This window comes from Lissotriton vulgaris, chromosome 10 (assembly GCF_964263255.1).
Source record: "Lissotriton vulgaris chromosome 10, aLisVul1.2, whole genome shotgun sequence".
Lineage (NCBI taxonomy): Eukaryota > Metazoa > Chordata > Amphibia > Caudata > Salamandridae > Lissotriton > Lissotriton vulgaris.
Window position 1 is genome coordinate 545,859,950 of NC_141698.1, and position 14,716 is coordinate 545,874,665.

Genomic DNA, 14,716 nt, shown 5'->3' on the forward strand with positions numbered 1-14,716 from the left:
TTTCCTTCCCAGTATAAGAATTGGCTTGGTAGTTTGGTTTGCCCTGTTCCCATCATGCACTGGGACAGGAACAGACTAATTTGCATGTAGCCAGGTTCTGAGCTGGGATGGTGCAGTGAGCTAAAAAACGGTGATGGATCAAGCCCTGATCTCTTGACTGGGTAGGAGTATTCTGCCTCATTCAGAAACTCTGTCCATCACCACCCCCTTTTCCAAAATCGATTTTGTCCACACTAAGTGTGGGAGGGTATACTCAGACGTGAGTCCCTTGCTCATTGCACCATCAGGATTCAAGCAAGCCGGGCCGACGACGGCTGAAATGCCAGAAACCGGTCCCCGGAAGCTTGTTTCCTTCCCAGTATAAGAATTGGCTTGGTAGTTTGGTTTGCCCTGTTCCCATAATGCACTGGGACAGGAACAGACTAATTTGCATGTAGCCAGGTTCTGAGCTGGGATGGTGCAGTGAGCCAAAAAACGGTGATGGATCAAGCCCTGATCTCTTGACTGGGTAGGAGTATTCTGCATCATTCAGAAACTCTGTCCATCACCACCCCCTTTTCCAAAATCGATTTTGTCCACACTAAGTGTGGGAGGGTATACTCAGACGTGAGTCCCTTGCTCATTGCACCATCAGGATTCAAGCAAGCCGGGCCGACGACGGCTGAAATGCCAGAAACCGGTCCTCGGAAGCTTGTTTCCTTCCCAGTATAATAATTGGCTTGGTAGTTTGGTTTGCCCTGTTCCCATCATGCACTGGGACAGGAGCAGACTAATTTGCATGTAGCCAGGTTCTGAGCTGGGATGGTGCAGTGAGCTAAAAACGGTGATGGATCAAGCCCTGATCTCTTGACTGGGTAGGAGTATTCTGCATCATTCAGAAACTCTGTCCATCACCACCCCCTTTTCCAAAATCGATTTTGTCCACACTAAGTGTGGGAGGGTATACTCAGACGTGAGTCCCTTGCTCATTGCACCATCAGGATTCAAGCAAGCTGGGCCGACGACGGCTGAAATGCCAGAAACCGGTCCCCGGAAGCTTGTTTCCTTCCCAGTATAAGAATTGGCTTGGTAGTTTGGTTTGCCCTGTTCCCATCATGCACTGGGACAGGAACAGACTAATTTGCATGTCGCCAGGTTCTGAGCTGGGATGGAGCAGTGAGCTAAAAAACGGTGATGGATCAAGCCCTGATCTCTTGACTGGGTAGGAGTATTCTGCATCATTCAGAAACTCTGTCCATCACCACCCCCTTTTCCAAAACCTGTGCCTCATGGTAACAGTCCAGCCCGAACTGCCAAGCCACGTCTTCCCTGGACCGGAAACAAGCTTCCCAGGTCCGGTTTCTAGCATTCCAGCCGTCTTCAGCCCGGCTTGCTTGAATCCAGTGGCAAAGTGAGCAAGGGACTCACGTCTGAGCATACCCTGCCACACTTATGGCGGCCAAAAGCGGTACAAAAGGGGGTGGTGATGGAGGGAGCATCTGAATCAATCAAACACTCACACCCAGTCAAAAGATCTGGGTTTAATCCATCACCGTTCTTTAGCCCACTCTGCCACCCCAGTTCAGACATGGCTATATGCAAATCAGTCTGACCCTGTGCCTCATGGGAACAGTCCAGCTCGAACTGCCAAGCCATGTCTTCCCTGGACCGGAAACAAGCTTCCGAGGACCGGTTTCTGGCATTCCAGCCATCTTCAGCCCGGTTTGCTTGAATCCAGTGGCAAAGTGAGCAAGGGACTCACGTCTGAGCACACCCTGCCACACTTATGGCGGCCAAAAGTGGTACAAAAGGGGGTGGTGATGGACGGAGCATTTGAATCAATCAAACACTCACACCCATTCAAAAGATCTGGGTTTAATCCATCACCGTTCTTTAGCCCACTCTGCCACCCCAGTTCAGACATGGCTATATGCAAATCAGTCTGACCCTGTGCCTCATGGGAACAGTCCAGCCCGAACTGCCAAGCCATGTCTTCCCTGGACCGGAAACAAGCTTCCGAGGACCGGTTTCTGGCATTCCAGCCGTCTTCAGCCCGGCTTGCTTGAATCCAGTGGCAAAGTGAGCAAGGGACTCACGTCTGAGCATACCCTGCCACACTTATGGCGGCCAAAAGCGATACAAAAGGGGGTGGTGATGGACGGAGCATCTGAATCAATCAAACACTCACACCCAGTCAAAAGATCTGGGTTTAATCCATCACCGTTCTTTAGCCCACTCTGCCACCCCAGTTCAGACATGGCTATATGCAAATCAGTCTGACCCAGTGCCTCATGGGAACAGTCCAGCCCGAACTGCCAGTGTGGCAGGGTATGCTCAGACGTAAGTTCCTTGCTCACTCTGCCACTGGATTCAAGCAAGCCGGGCTGAAGATGGCTGAAGACAGCTGGAATGCCAGAAACCGGTCCTCGGAAGCTTGTTTCCGGTCCAGGGAAGACATGGCTTGCCACATAATTGCAGCCTATGGGGCTTGTCTGTCCACCCCTTCCTCTCTATCATTCCAGAGGCTTTCTTGGTAAAAGAGGAAGTTTCTCTATGAAGGAAACTTGGTAGGTTGTGCTGAAGATGGTATTGGTGGAATATCTAGTTAAAGTACTGGACAGTGTACCCTGGCAGTTATAGGCTGCATTATTTGTCTTTAAATTCTCTCTTAAGTGTCTATGCAGGACTGCACAAAAAGACAGCTTTAGAGATTATTTTTGATTGCTCCGGGGTCCCCGCACATGAGCGGGACTATTCACTAGATTATGACTATAACAAAGATACCCCTACTACAGAACTGGAGTTACAGGTAAGAAACTACTCCTTATGTCTTGCTGAGGTTAGGGGTAAGGACGGGCCACAGAAAAGCCAGGTCACTTACTTCTCTCTCCTTCCGTTATTCAATTTTGTAAGAGAATAATAAACAAGCATCATCATACAAACGGATAAAGAGCTGGCACAAGACAGTACAAGCATGAATACAATGAAAATGGGTGTTTTTCTCTTCCAAGGAATTTACAGTTTTTCTTTACATAGTGGATCTCTCAATGGCTTCTCTACTGTCATGTCTCTTAGGGTCTGACAAGATCCCTAACTAGGGTATGGCCCGCTTTGTGAATTTGGAGCTTACCAACCTTGTTACTAGATAGAAAGGCCTTTGACTGGCGATTCTACATTAATTGAACTTTTGCTTAAAAATTCGATCTCTAGAAGCTGTTTGGTATTTCTGTGAAGATTTTCTTGATCTGAGAAAGTCTGGCTTCATCTATCTGCACTTATGTCTTGCAGCAGATATTGCTTCACCCTAGTAGTAGGGACCCGATCTAGAGTCTGGTGGTACATCTTCAAAATTTCTGGAGGAAAATACTAATTTTGCGAGTAAATCTCACCAGCAGAATTCCCTCCATCTTGCTAAGCTTGCCCTGGAAATTCTTCTCGGTTTTGGACACTTTTGGATTACCATCCAACCTCAAGTGCAGGCACGGAGTAAATGAAAAAGGACTTGCACTCCTGCCGTCCATGGTGAGCACACCAGTTCAATTAGTCCCTGCCTTTTACAGAGAAGATGGTACCATCTTTAACCCCTTGCGTGCGGGGCGTATTCCCCGCCTGTGCTGACTCCGCCTTGCGCGGACGGAGTCATGACGGAACGGTTCCGTCATCAGCACAGCTCAACCGACGCTGATGACGGAACGGTTCCGTCATCAGCATGGAAGGGGTTAAAGAAAAGAGACCTTTTTTAGTGCTGTGTTTAAAATTTTACTAAAATATCTAAAGAAAATGAGTGCATTTAAGGGGTCCTGACAAGAACTTGACTGAGAGTCAGTAATCATTGATGAGGTTCTCTGGAAGGCCATTCCATGTTTAAAGGCTTCTGGTCTCATCCGATGGCATTTCCCACCTAATCTCTTGGGAGTCTAGAAAAGGCTAGAATGGAAGTTATTTCAACACACAGTAAACGTAGCTGTTGATGCTTCTTGGTTGACAAGAAAGATTGTTGTGTCTAAATGCAGACCAGGGTGAAAAACATGGTAAACAAGGGTAAGTTAGCACAGGGACTGTGATAACGTTAAGCCCAGTGTTGCAGCAATCCCTGGCTTGTGCTTTTGCATCTTGATTGACCCCATCTTCAAGAATCTCATCTATGTACAGAGCCTCCAGGCATCAAGATTCATGTGCCCCAAATCTGGCGTAGCTCATTGCTCTGTTAATTAGAGGGGTGCACAATCCGGAGTCCTAAACATATCTTAACAACTTTTAGTAAAAGGGTAACACTGAGAAGAATAGAGTCATCTGAAGGGGGATTCAGTGAAATCCCAAGAGTCCGTTGCCCTCGTAGACGGAACTACAAGTGTTAATGTTCACAGCTAAGTACCTTCATATCAGCTGTTATGAGGTCTGGTGTAGTGCTGTTCCTATCTTGGGAACAATAAAACGCCTACCCCAAAATCTTCTCAAACTTCTTGGGTAAGGCGAGTTTTTGATCTTCAGCCCATGAAAAGTCTAATGGCCATGGTCAAAAGGTGAAACAAACTGGACACACATTACTGGGGAAAGAGCTGTTTTGGGATGGAAGGGGTGTAAACAACTTGGGGAATGTCTGAAAGGTTATGGATGGAACTGTGGCAGGTTCCCATCGCATCAACTTGTTGGTGGGTCTTGGTCTAAGCTAATGCATCTTTCCCTGTGGTTGGGTGTAATTGTACTCTGAACACTGTACAATGAACGCTGTTGTGAGCTTCATGGTTAAGGTCAGGAGGCAGGTGAACTGTGGTTAATGTAAGAAAGTAGGAAGTTTGCAATACCACACAGGCCAGGAGATCATGCACCTTCTCCCAAGGGGAATCCACCCCATCCTCCCCCCTCCCCCCCCCCCCCCCCCACGGGTGGAGGGATTCATTGTTTTTCTTAACTCGGGAAGAGGCATGGAAGAGGTGATTACCACTTGAAGGGCCTCATATGAGAGTGATGTGACTTCTGACTAGCTCGTGGGAAAACTAGTGCCAGCACCACGCACCACCAAAGTCCACATATGCAAATAACAGAGGTGAACAATAACCCTGCTCCCTTCCAGACTTTTGGACTAGGGAGCATTCTGGGAGCCGAAGGAAGATGCTTGGAATTTGCACTTTGATTTCGGGATTCTTTAAAAAGGGCTTCGTAACTTATTGTTTTGGCTGCTGAGGTGGAAAGTAAAAAGAATGCCATTAAGCCCCGGTGTTGTGCATTTTAAGCAGGCTCCTTGAGTTCTGGCACCGCACAGTCGCGCTGGCCGCCGGAGGCGGTGCTCGCGCACCCCCCTGGTGGCCGAGTGGAAGGGTCAGGAATGTTGGCAGCAGGTGAAATGCGCGCGGTGGAGCTGGGGCCCAGAGGGGGCCTTTGAACCCGCGGCGCTCAGCATTCCTGACCCCGGCAGCTCAGCGGACCACAGGGGGGCGCGGTATCTGCGCAACCCGAAGACCCGCCGCGCGGCCTGCTCCAACAATCACACGGACGGAGGCCGCGCCGGGCCAAGAAAACCGAGGGAGGCGGCGGGCGCAGCCTCGAGCGCCTGCTGCTGAGCACCGCCGGGTCCAGGAGGAGAGAACTATGTATCTCAGGCCAGGAGGGGCCCGCCAGGGCCAGGCGCGGGGTCCTGCCAAGAGCAAGCGCAGGAATGCAGCTCGTCCCTGCCCCTGGCAGCGCGTGCACCCGAGGCCTCTCGGATGTTCTTTGCTCCGCCGCTGAACCCCGTGCCTTTCTAGAAGCCTCCACAAGCTGGCCTCCACCCCCCTCCCCCGGTATGGCTGGCTTTGGCATCGCCCGCCTTGTTCCATAAACTACACATGGACAGGGCAGGATGCAGTTCTGCGGCTGCGGTGTGCTTGCTCCCCATACCTATGAATTTACCACACTTGACATGTAGACGGAATTCTTTTGCATAGTTTACAGATTCCAACATAAAATTATGACTCTTGTTCAAACGGCTGACCAGTGACCATAAAAAACTGAGCTAAACATGGTGCTATGCTTTGGCGGCGGAGGATAACTGGTAGCCATTGCTGTAATCAGGTGTTCAGCTCGCACTGAGCCCTCTTCTAGACTGCGTCTTTTTCAGCTGGTTTCTTAGTGTACCTCTCTCACCCGCTGTCCGCCTTCTTGCCTCCCACATACCTCCCTTCTGTTGTTGTTTGCCCTCCCTTCTTACACTTTTGAACTTTCAGCCGTGCTGCATAGCATTGGCGCTGCTGTACAACATGGCTAAAGGATTGCAGGCCCGGTTCTAGAGGGTGGGCCGGGTGGGCCAGGCCCACCCAAACATGAGCCTGGCCCACCCAAACATGATCCTTGGCCCGAGCAGTAAATCTGCCACTGATCTACAACATCAATAAAAACTGTTCAGATAACTGGTGATTTACGATCCTGCTGCAGAGCAACCATTTGTCTGTTGGCAGTTTTTAAATGCAGATAAACTGCATTTTATGGGAATAGATCAGTGGGTTACTACCTCTGTCACAGATATCCTTGTGTTACTTGCAGTTCAGAAGTTACTATCCTAACATAGGACAGTGATCTATGAACTGTCATCAAAGAGGTGCATACAAACTTTTTTGTATTGTGATATAGTTAGAACTTCTCCATTCTTTCAACATTCTAATGTTACTAAAAAGAGTTTGTTTGAGCAGTTATACCTTTTTATCAGTAAAGCCAACCCCCAACCACCGGAGTACTCTTTAAATCCTGAGTGTGTGCTTCTCCAGACCAAACCCTCGTAAAATATACTGCCCACCAGTGTGGATGACGTGATTTCTACACCTTGTAATCCTCATTGGCTTATGTGACATTCCCCGTTGGCTGATTTATTGTCTCTGTTTAAAGTGTGTTGTTATGTAAAGAACTGTGACACCCTACACTGATATGAGTAGCGCTGCACAACAAATGGAATGGATATGAGAGAAGGGCAACGGCAAGATGAGGAGCACTGGGGGAGGGTGGTAGTGAGGGAATCCGAGGAGGAGGTCATGGGGTGGGGGGCTACCGAGAGATGTGGGGCACTGGTAAAGGGTAGCAGTGAGGAAAGCAGAGGAGGAGGTCACGGGGGAGGAGAACTACAGAGAGTTGAGGGGCACTTGTGGAGGGTGGCAGTGAGGGAATCCGAGGAGAAGGTCACAGGGAGGGGAGAACTACAGAGCGATGAGGGGAGCTGGTGGAGGGTGGCAGTAAGGGAATCTGAGGAGGAGGTCTTGGGGTGTGATGGAGCGATGGAGAGATGAGGGGTACTGGTGGAGGATGGTAGTGAGTGAATCCGAGGAGGAGGTCATGGGGTGGGGGGCTACGCAGAGATGTGGGGCACTGGTGGAGGGTAGCAGTGAGGGAAGCAGAGGAGGAGGTCACTGGGTGATGGAGAACTACAGAGAGTTGAGGGGCACTAGTGGTGGGAGCAGTGAGGGAATTTGAGGAGGAGGTCATGGGGTGGGGGAACTACAGAGAGATGAGGGGCACAGGTGGAGGGTGGCAGTGAAGTAATCCAAGGAGGAGGTCACGGGGTGTGGAGAACTACAGAGCGTTGAGGGGAGCTGGTGGAGGGTGGCAGTAAGGGAATCTGAGGGGGAGGTCTTGGGGTGTGAGGGAGCTGTAGAGAGATGAGGGGCACCGGTGAAGGGTGAATGTTAGGGAGTCTGAGGAGGAGGCCATGAGGGGGGTTGGCTACGGAGAGATGAAAGGCACTTTTGGAGGGTGGAAGTTGAGTTATCTACAGACAAAGAGGTACAAAAAGAGGTCAGAAAGACTTTTGCACCAGCACTAAAGTCTACCGATTAGGACAACTGTGGAGCATACTTTAACATACATGCTAATTACATTTACTGCTATATTTAATGTTTCAAGTTTGAAGGTGATTTTGCTATTATTTTTTACTGGGAATAATGAAAGTGGAACTGTATGGTGGCTGATATGGGGCTGGGGCCCAAGGTCAGCTGTGAGATAAGGTGTAATGGAGGGGGATGATAGAAAAGTGGATACTCAAGCCTGTAAGGGAGTGCGCTGCAGAGTCAGGGGTAAGGTGGAGGTAGTAATGAAGAGGGTTTCTCCGAGTAGTGTCTATTGCTTGATACTCATACCTAAGAAACCTCCACTTCCCATCAAAGGGACATTACATGGAAGAATAGCATTTTTTGAAAGTGATAACATTTAGAAAGAGACTTGGAAAAGAGTGCGTTTTACTGTGTCTTGTAAGACTAAGGAGAGAAAGGAGGGCCCAGAAGCAGGCCTGGCTAGATATATAAACGATAAAAAGGGCCAGCAGTGGCCCACCCGAAAGTACCTTTGGCCCATCCAATTAAATATTCCTGGAGCCGGGCCTGAAGGATTGTCAAAGCCAATACCTCACGTAGACGAGACTTATTGACTTTCCCATTACCACCACAGGCAATGATTGCCTTACTCACTCCTCCACACCCCTTTACTCAGAGCATGAAGGACATGTTCGTATGAGCTCCACGTGGCAAGGGTCTCTATACTCTCTCTCCTTCCTGGAGATAGTGATTCTGTGAGCCGTTGATTCCCCTGTCCTAGCCATACACTTTTTTGATATGACGTATTTTTGAGGGCTCACAAGAGCAAGGCTCTGCTTACCCTGAAACACCCTAGGGATTTAGGACATGTGTTTCATAAAGATCAGGGCCACTGGCATTTTGTGGCCAGGAGGAATACATTACGTGGGGGAGGTGACTAAATTATGCCATAACAAAAGGCAAATTATGCGGCATAAAGCAGCACACTTTGTGGCAGTATTACGTCACAAATTTGTGTTTTTCCCAAAATTAATACTGAGCAGAGGTAGCAGCACCACATTAGTATCAGTTTAACGCCTAAATTTAGCAACTAGCTAAAGAAAGTTGACTTGTCACTACGCGGCACAGCGCCCACCATCTTTCTGCAGCACACGTGGCGGTGGTTGTAGTAACTTTTGATGGTGACTTGTGACAAGTGCGGCAAATCTATAATTATACTGAAAATTGTCTTGGCCGCCGAATCACACAATTACAATGGATATGATTAGGAGCCACACAGAAAGAATCTGCCTTTCTCACCCTGTAGGGCCTTTTTTTTGGTAGCCCCGCCTTTTGTGTCTCTAAGCTGTGCTTTCTGTTAGCACCATGAGAAAGAGGGCGGCCCCTCCAATATTGACATATATTTAACGAAATCACATGACGGCGTTCTTTACTGAGCACACAGCAAACTGCATGACCTCTGGCCTCTTGTAAACATCTCAATATATGGTTTGGGTGTTCATGAAAGTTGACGATGTGAATGAAATTAGTATTTTAATACCCTCAATATTATTGAGAGCGCCTGACAGCGGCCACTACTGCGCACCCGTTGATTTCGGTTATTTCTTTGCTGTATAAAACATTGTAACATAACAAAACGTGCCAAAAAAAACAAAACGTTGGTGCATAATTAATAAGCTGCTTAGGCCATATTGTTTTTTTCACTGCACTGCACAGGAATAGAAGCATTTAGGGACAGCAGATGCATGTCCTCTGTGATTGAATGGGGAGGCCCACTGACCCAAAATGTGTGTATTTTGCCAGATTTTGACCCCCAGCACTGTCAGCATTGTAGAGATGGAGTCTCTTCTCCCATCGTCCTCATCTGTGCTCCATCTCTATGGGGACTGGCCGGGCCAGAAAAGGAAGATGAACCCTAGTGATGAAATGCCCTAGAGCAAAACATGTCTGCAGGGTGGACACCCACTCTGACTCTGCTTGTGTGCATCTGGAAGTACCGGACAGGCCGCTGAGCGGTCGCACATCATACCTCCCTCTGGACTCCAACATTTTCAGAAGACTACAGTATTGTAAAACTTCATGTTTTTCTGTACGGCACCCTTGTCACCTGTCACTTCAGAGCTCTAAGTGGCATGGCTTGTGAACACAAGCGGGAAGCTTATAAATACTACGGGTAATCATGTATGGTTAAGGCATGCACCTGATGGAGAGTTGAAAATACAATATTTCCTAACCTCCTACGAATTAGCCTTTTGGCATGACTGTGCACTTAGATAATGACCGCACACACAATGCTACGAAGGTTTAAAATTGCCCCTTATTTAACTTGCATATAATTGACGAACGGTAAGCCAAATCATGCTTGTGGTGAAATTTATAAACAGTTCGGCCTTGTGGCTGGCCTTATAATAAGAAATATATAGCTTGAAAAGAGTGCAAAGAAGCCAGATTCGGGCAACAGTTGCTTAGCCGGAACCAGGTTCCAAGACAGCTCCAACAAATCATCCTGGTTGTGTCGCAGTGCAGTGCGCCGGCGCCGCAGTACACACAGCGGAGTCCAGTGCACGTTCAGTGTCCATCTCTGTGGGTAGCAGCATCAGGCAGGAGTGAGAATTAATGACCCATATATTCTTTCGCTTGCAAATCAATCATATAAAACATGAGTAACTCTTTTAAGGTGTTTCCTGTCAGCAAATGCACTTTTGTTTGTGAGAAATGTTATTTGTTTACAGGAGGATTTAGATCCTGCCCCATTGTTTGCCATTGGTTGGCTTCATCGCCACTCTCATTTACTGGCTCCTCTTTGGTCAGAAAATGCTTGCTTCACTTCCTCGTTTTGTGTTTGTCCCTCCCATGTACCTTGGCCCAAGTCCTGCTACTTTGCCACAGTATGTCCTTCCACTGCTCAAGCACTTTCTGAGGACCTCTATTTAAAATTTCTGTTGCTTGTGCCACCCTGCCCTTTCTCTGTTGCTGCATGCCAGTGAATAAAAAAAATGCTTAAGCAATTTAAAAAGGAAGAGTGATTCGGCCTGCGCTGGACATGTCATAGCCTTTTTTAGGTCTCGGCCAGCGTAGGCGGCGCGCATGTGCAGTCTCACTGGCGAGATTTAATGACTCTGAGTAGCGAGGGTAAACCCGCCCCTCTTCTCCATTGGCTGGCCTCCTAAACGGCAGCCAGCCATTGGAGAAGAGGTCTCAGTGACAGCATTCTCTCGCTCTAAGCCCTGTCTTTTTCGGATCGGGGGCGTGTTTTTTTCGTTTCTTTCTTTCCATTGGCTGGAATGTAAACTAGAAGTCAAAAACACGCCTGTTGTTTACATTCCAGCCAATGGAGAAGAGGGGAAAAAGAAAAACACGCCCCCCAGTCTGAAAAGGACGGGGCTTACAGACAAAAGGCACGGCGAGCACTTGTTCTATTTTGATTCTTTACACCTATCTGATCGGCAACCTTGAAGCATACTGAAAACTAGACTATTGTCGCTCAATTGTAACGCCATGTCTTCGTTTGTACTACAATCCCCTCTCCCACCCTGGTAAACAATTTCTAATACATATATTTACCCAGTGGTGCATTGTTGAAATAAACTTTGAATCGCACATACAAACCTTGGTGCCTTCATTTGATGCAACTTTTCACCGCCTTAGGATGGCGGATATGTTTGCAAGGCTGAGAGCTTCAGATTATTTTACTTCATATTTGCGCTCCAATCGCATCGGTTTCATCTTCCGATTCGCGCTTGACTCCCAGTGGGGAAGTCATACAGGGTTGAATATGCCGGTCTTTAGAGCATTATTCTGCGCTCGTGGGATGGGTAGGGGAGATGCGTTTGAGTGCGCCTCACTGTTTCTATAGACCTTTGACACCCTTTCAAAATGGCCGATACCCGTACACACCCCATGGCTTCATCTCCCGAACACTTGCTGCAGAGTTTGCAGGTTTGCAGGGAATGTAAACAGGCACAACAAGCTGACTTGTATAGCGTCGTGAGTCTGCCCGTGACTGTCGGACTTTACTCGTTTCTATTTGAGGCGAGGTGTATGTAGAAAGGGGTTGAGGTGTCATTAGGCTCTGTTTTTTAGGCTGGTGTTTTATACCTTCTGTAACGGCCTTTGTTAAACATTGTGATTATCCTAACTAAGAATACTGTGATGCATGTTTACCTTCCACCGATCAGTGCTGGATTTTCCTTTGCGTACTTAGCATGGTGCTACTTCACCCATGTTTCTCCGTCGGGTGCTGGATCACCCCTTTTTCCTCTGTGCTGGATCCTCTCGCTTCAGTCTTTGCTCGCCCTCCCTTCCCCCTTCCTGTGGCTGCTTTGTCTGCTCTCCAGCTCTGCAGGCTTGCTGCTGCCCCGGGCTTGTACTGGCTCAGTTCCTGCAGAGAGCGGCTCTTCTCCTGCCCCTCCATCCCGCTCTCTCTGCTCTGCCTCCCCCTCTCTTCCAATCAGCCAGCGGGCTCCAGCCTGCGACGACCCCACAGCAGAGCAGCGGAGCCAGGCGGATGGAGAAGGAGGGCTGTGCTACTGCCTGCCTCAGAGCAGGGGGCACTGCTGTCTTTGTCTGCTCTTTGCGATCCGGAATGGAGACAAGCACAAAGGGTTGGCTGTTCGGATCGGGAGCCAAAGACGGCGAAATCTTTCGGGGTTCATCATCGCTACCTACCACACGCCTGGTGGCTTACTGCAGTTCAGTCTCCCGCATTGGGAGGACATGGGATGCTGCCATCGAAAAGAATTCTAAAGGCTGCCTACTCCTATTTTCTGTAGTCCGAGCCAACAGGCACACCTAAACTTTCTGGTGGTTGTCCTGGAATAGAGCGCCAGGCACAAAGGGGAAGCTACCAGTGCTGCCTGCCTTAGACAGAGAAGGAGGGCTTCACACATTTTTGCAGAACTCTGTGCCTGCCCACACCAATCAGAAGCGAATCCCTCAGATGTCTTGCATAATAACATCAAGTATGGGCTGTTTGTTGCTTGTCACTGTTGGCTGTCGGTGGCAGCGAGCTCCTACCAGCAGAAAGAGTCATACCAGCAGAAAGAGTCATGACCACTGGTGCCAAGACATCCTGTGCCACAGAGCACCCGTAATCAACGCCCTGTTTATATTGCTTGCTTCTGGACTCTCACAGACATTACTATTTCTACGCTGGCTATTTAACAGGATCCCACACATCAGTTGCCGGACCGTGCTAATCCTGACTGCATGAATAAAAGCCAGCACAGGCAAATACACCCCCTTCTCCTACTGTAACTTCGATATAACTCGCAGGCTTGCCACCTCACCCAAACGTGCTGTCACAACACAATGTGGTCTGCCAACGCAGGGCCATCAAACCTGGTTGCCCCTACAGCTGCTTGGACCAGGTCCCGGGCTAAAATTACCTCTGCCTAAATAATCTTGACTTCTCCTGCCATCCCGAAGGCAGACTAAACTCTGCCCGCCGAGCTGGCATTCTTTACTTTCCCCACAGACCCACAGCTTTTCTGAATGCCACCTTGTCCCGGCATTACACGATCCGCCCCTATGGACTGGCACCGCTTCTCTCACTCTTTATCAGCGCGAGCAGGTAAAGGCACCTCTCAGTCCCCTCTCCCTTGTTCGCAGATGCCCCTCCCCTCCCAGGTGTGTGTGGCTCTGTGTGTGGCTCTGTGTGTGTTTGGCTCTGTGTGTGTGTGGCTCTGTGTGTGTGTCTCTGTGTGTGTGGCTCTGTGTGTGTGCACATATCTACTATCTACTACTTTTCAGTACTCACTACTACAATTTCTCTACTACTCACTAACTCCTACATGCTCTCCACACAATATATACTACTCACTCTATACTACTCTCCACTAATCTACACTACTCACTAACTACTATTGCCTACAGCTCACTCATACTCTACTGTATACAAGTATACTCTCTATTAATCAACTAGTCACTCTCTACTAACTGTTAATCACTGCTATTACTCTCTACTACTCTCCAATGCTTACTCATTGCCATTAAAAATGACAATATCATATATTTATCGGTTTAAAAAAAAACATTAAATGAAAAAAATGACATTTGCAATGCCAATAGCTCAAACTTTAACAAAGACTAGACCATTGCATTGTAAATGCTTGTTTTTTCTTGCAGCCATGCTGCACGGCAGCTGTGCTGCTGCACAACATGGCTAAAAACATTGACAAAGCCAATACCTTGTGTAGGCTTTACCAATGCAAGTTGTAACGTAGATAGTTGTATTTAGAAATGAAACACAGCAGAGTTTGAATCTCAGACCTGCCCACCAGGCTCATCCATCGATTCATTAGATGAAAAGATACTCTCAGTCAATACGGCATTTCACTACTTTCTGAGAGATGAACTGACATTTGTATCTCAATTCTCTATTAATTTTTAAAAATAAGACAAATAATAATCAGTAGTCCAATACCAAAGTGGTTTGACTTTATCAAGTTCTGTATTTATGTAAAAGGTTTAGTTTTATGCAGGTCTATGCTTATACCAGATGTGTCTGTTTATGTGTGTAATTAAATTAATATTTAACCACAAGTATTGTCTTATAACGAATACACTGGAAATCTTGCTTGAAGCACACAGATCTCTTCACAGGAGGTAACTTAACCATTAGGATGATTTAAAATACAGCTTGTTTGTGACCTATGAAATAAGCAAGATCCTTTTATATATCACATTACTTTTGGTTCATAGTTCGGTCCTGTATATATAACATCCATATAATAAGGGCGGAGCAGAGGAGAGCAGCGTTGCCAAGAGTCCAATAGCATATATAGGAGGGCGTGAAGCAGGACTGACTAGAACTGGCAATCTAAGAAGGAGAGATATGGGAATGTGAACTGGGCGGGCCCCCAGGATACAGCAGACCCCATTTCCACATTTTATGGCAGAAAGAAGGTAATGAAGCAGAAGACAAGTGTGATTTTAGGAGGCATTAATATATAATTATAATAAGG

General features: G+C 47.8%; 1 protein-coding gene across 1 annotated transcript in view; it reads left to right on the forward strand.

Moving 5' to 3' along the window:
• The window catches only part of GLIS2 (GLIS family zinc finger 2), a 196,620-nt gene that overhangs the window by 13,695 nt on the left and 168,209 nt on the right, over positions 1-14,716 (forward strand). The window lies entirely within an intron of this gene.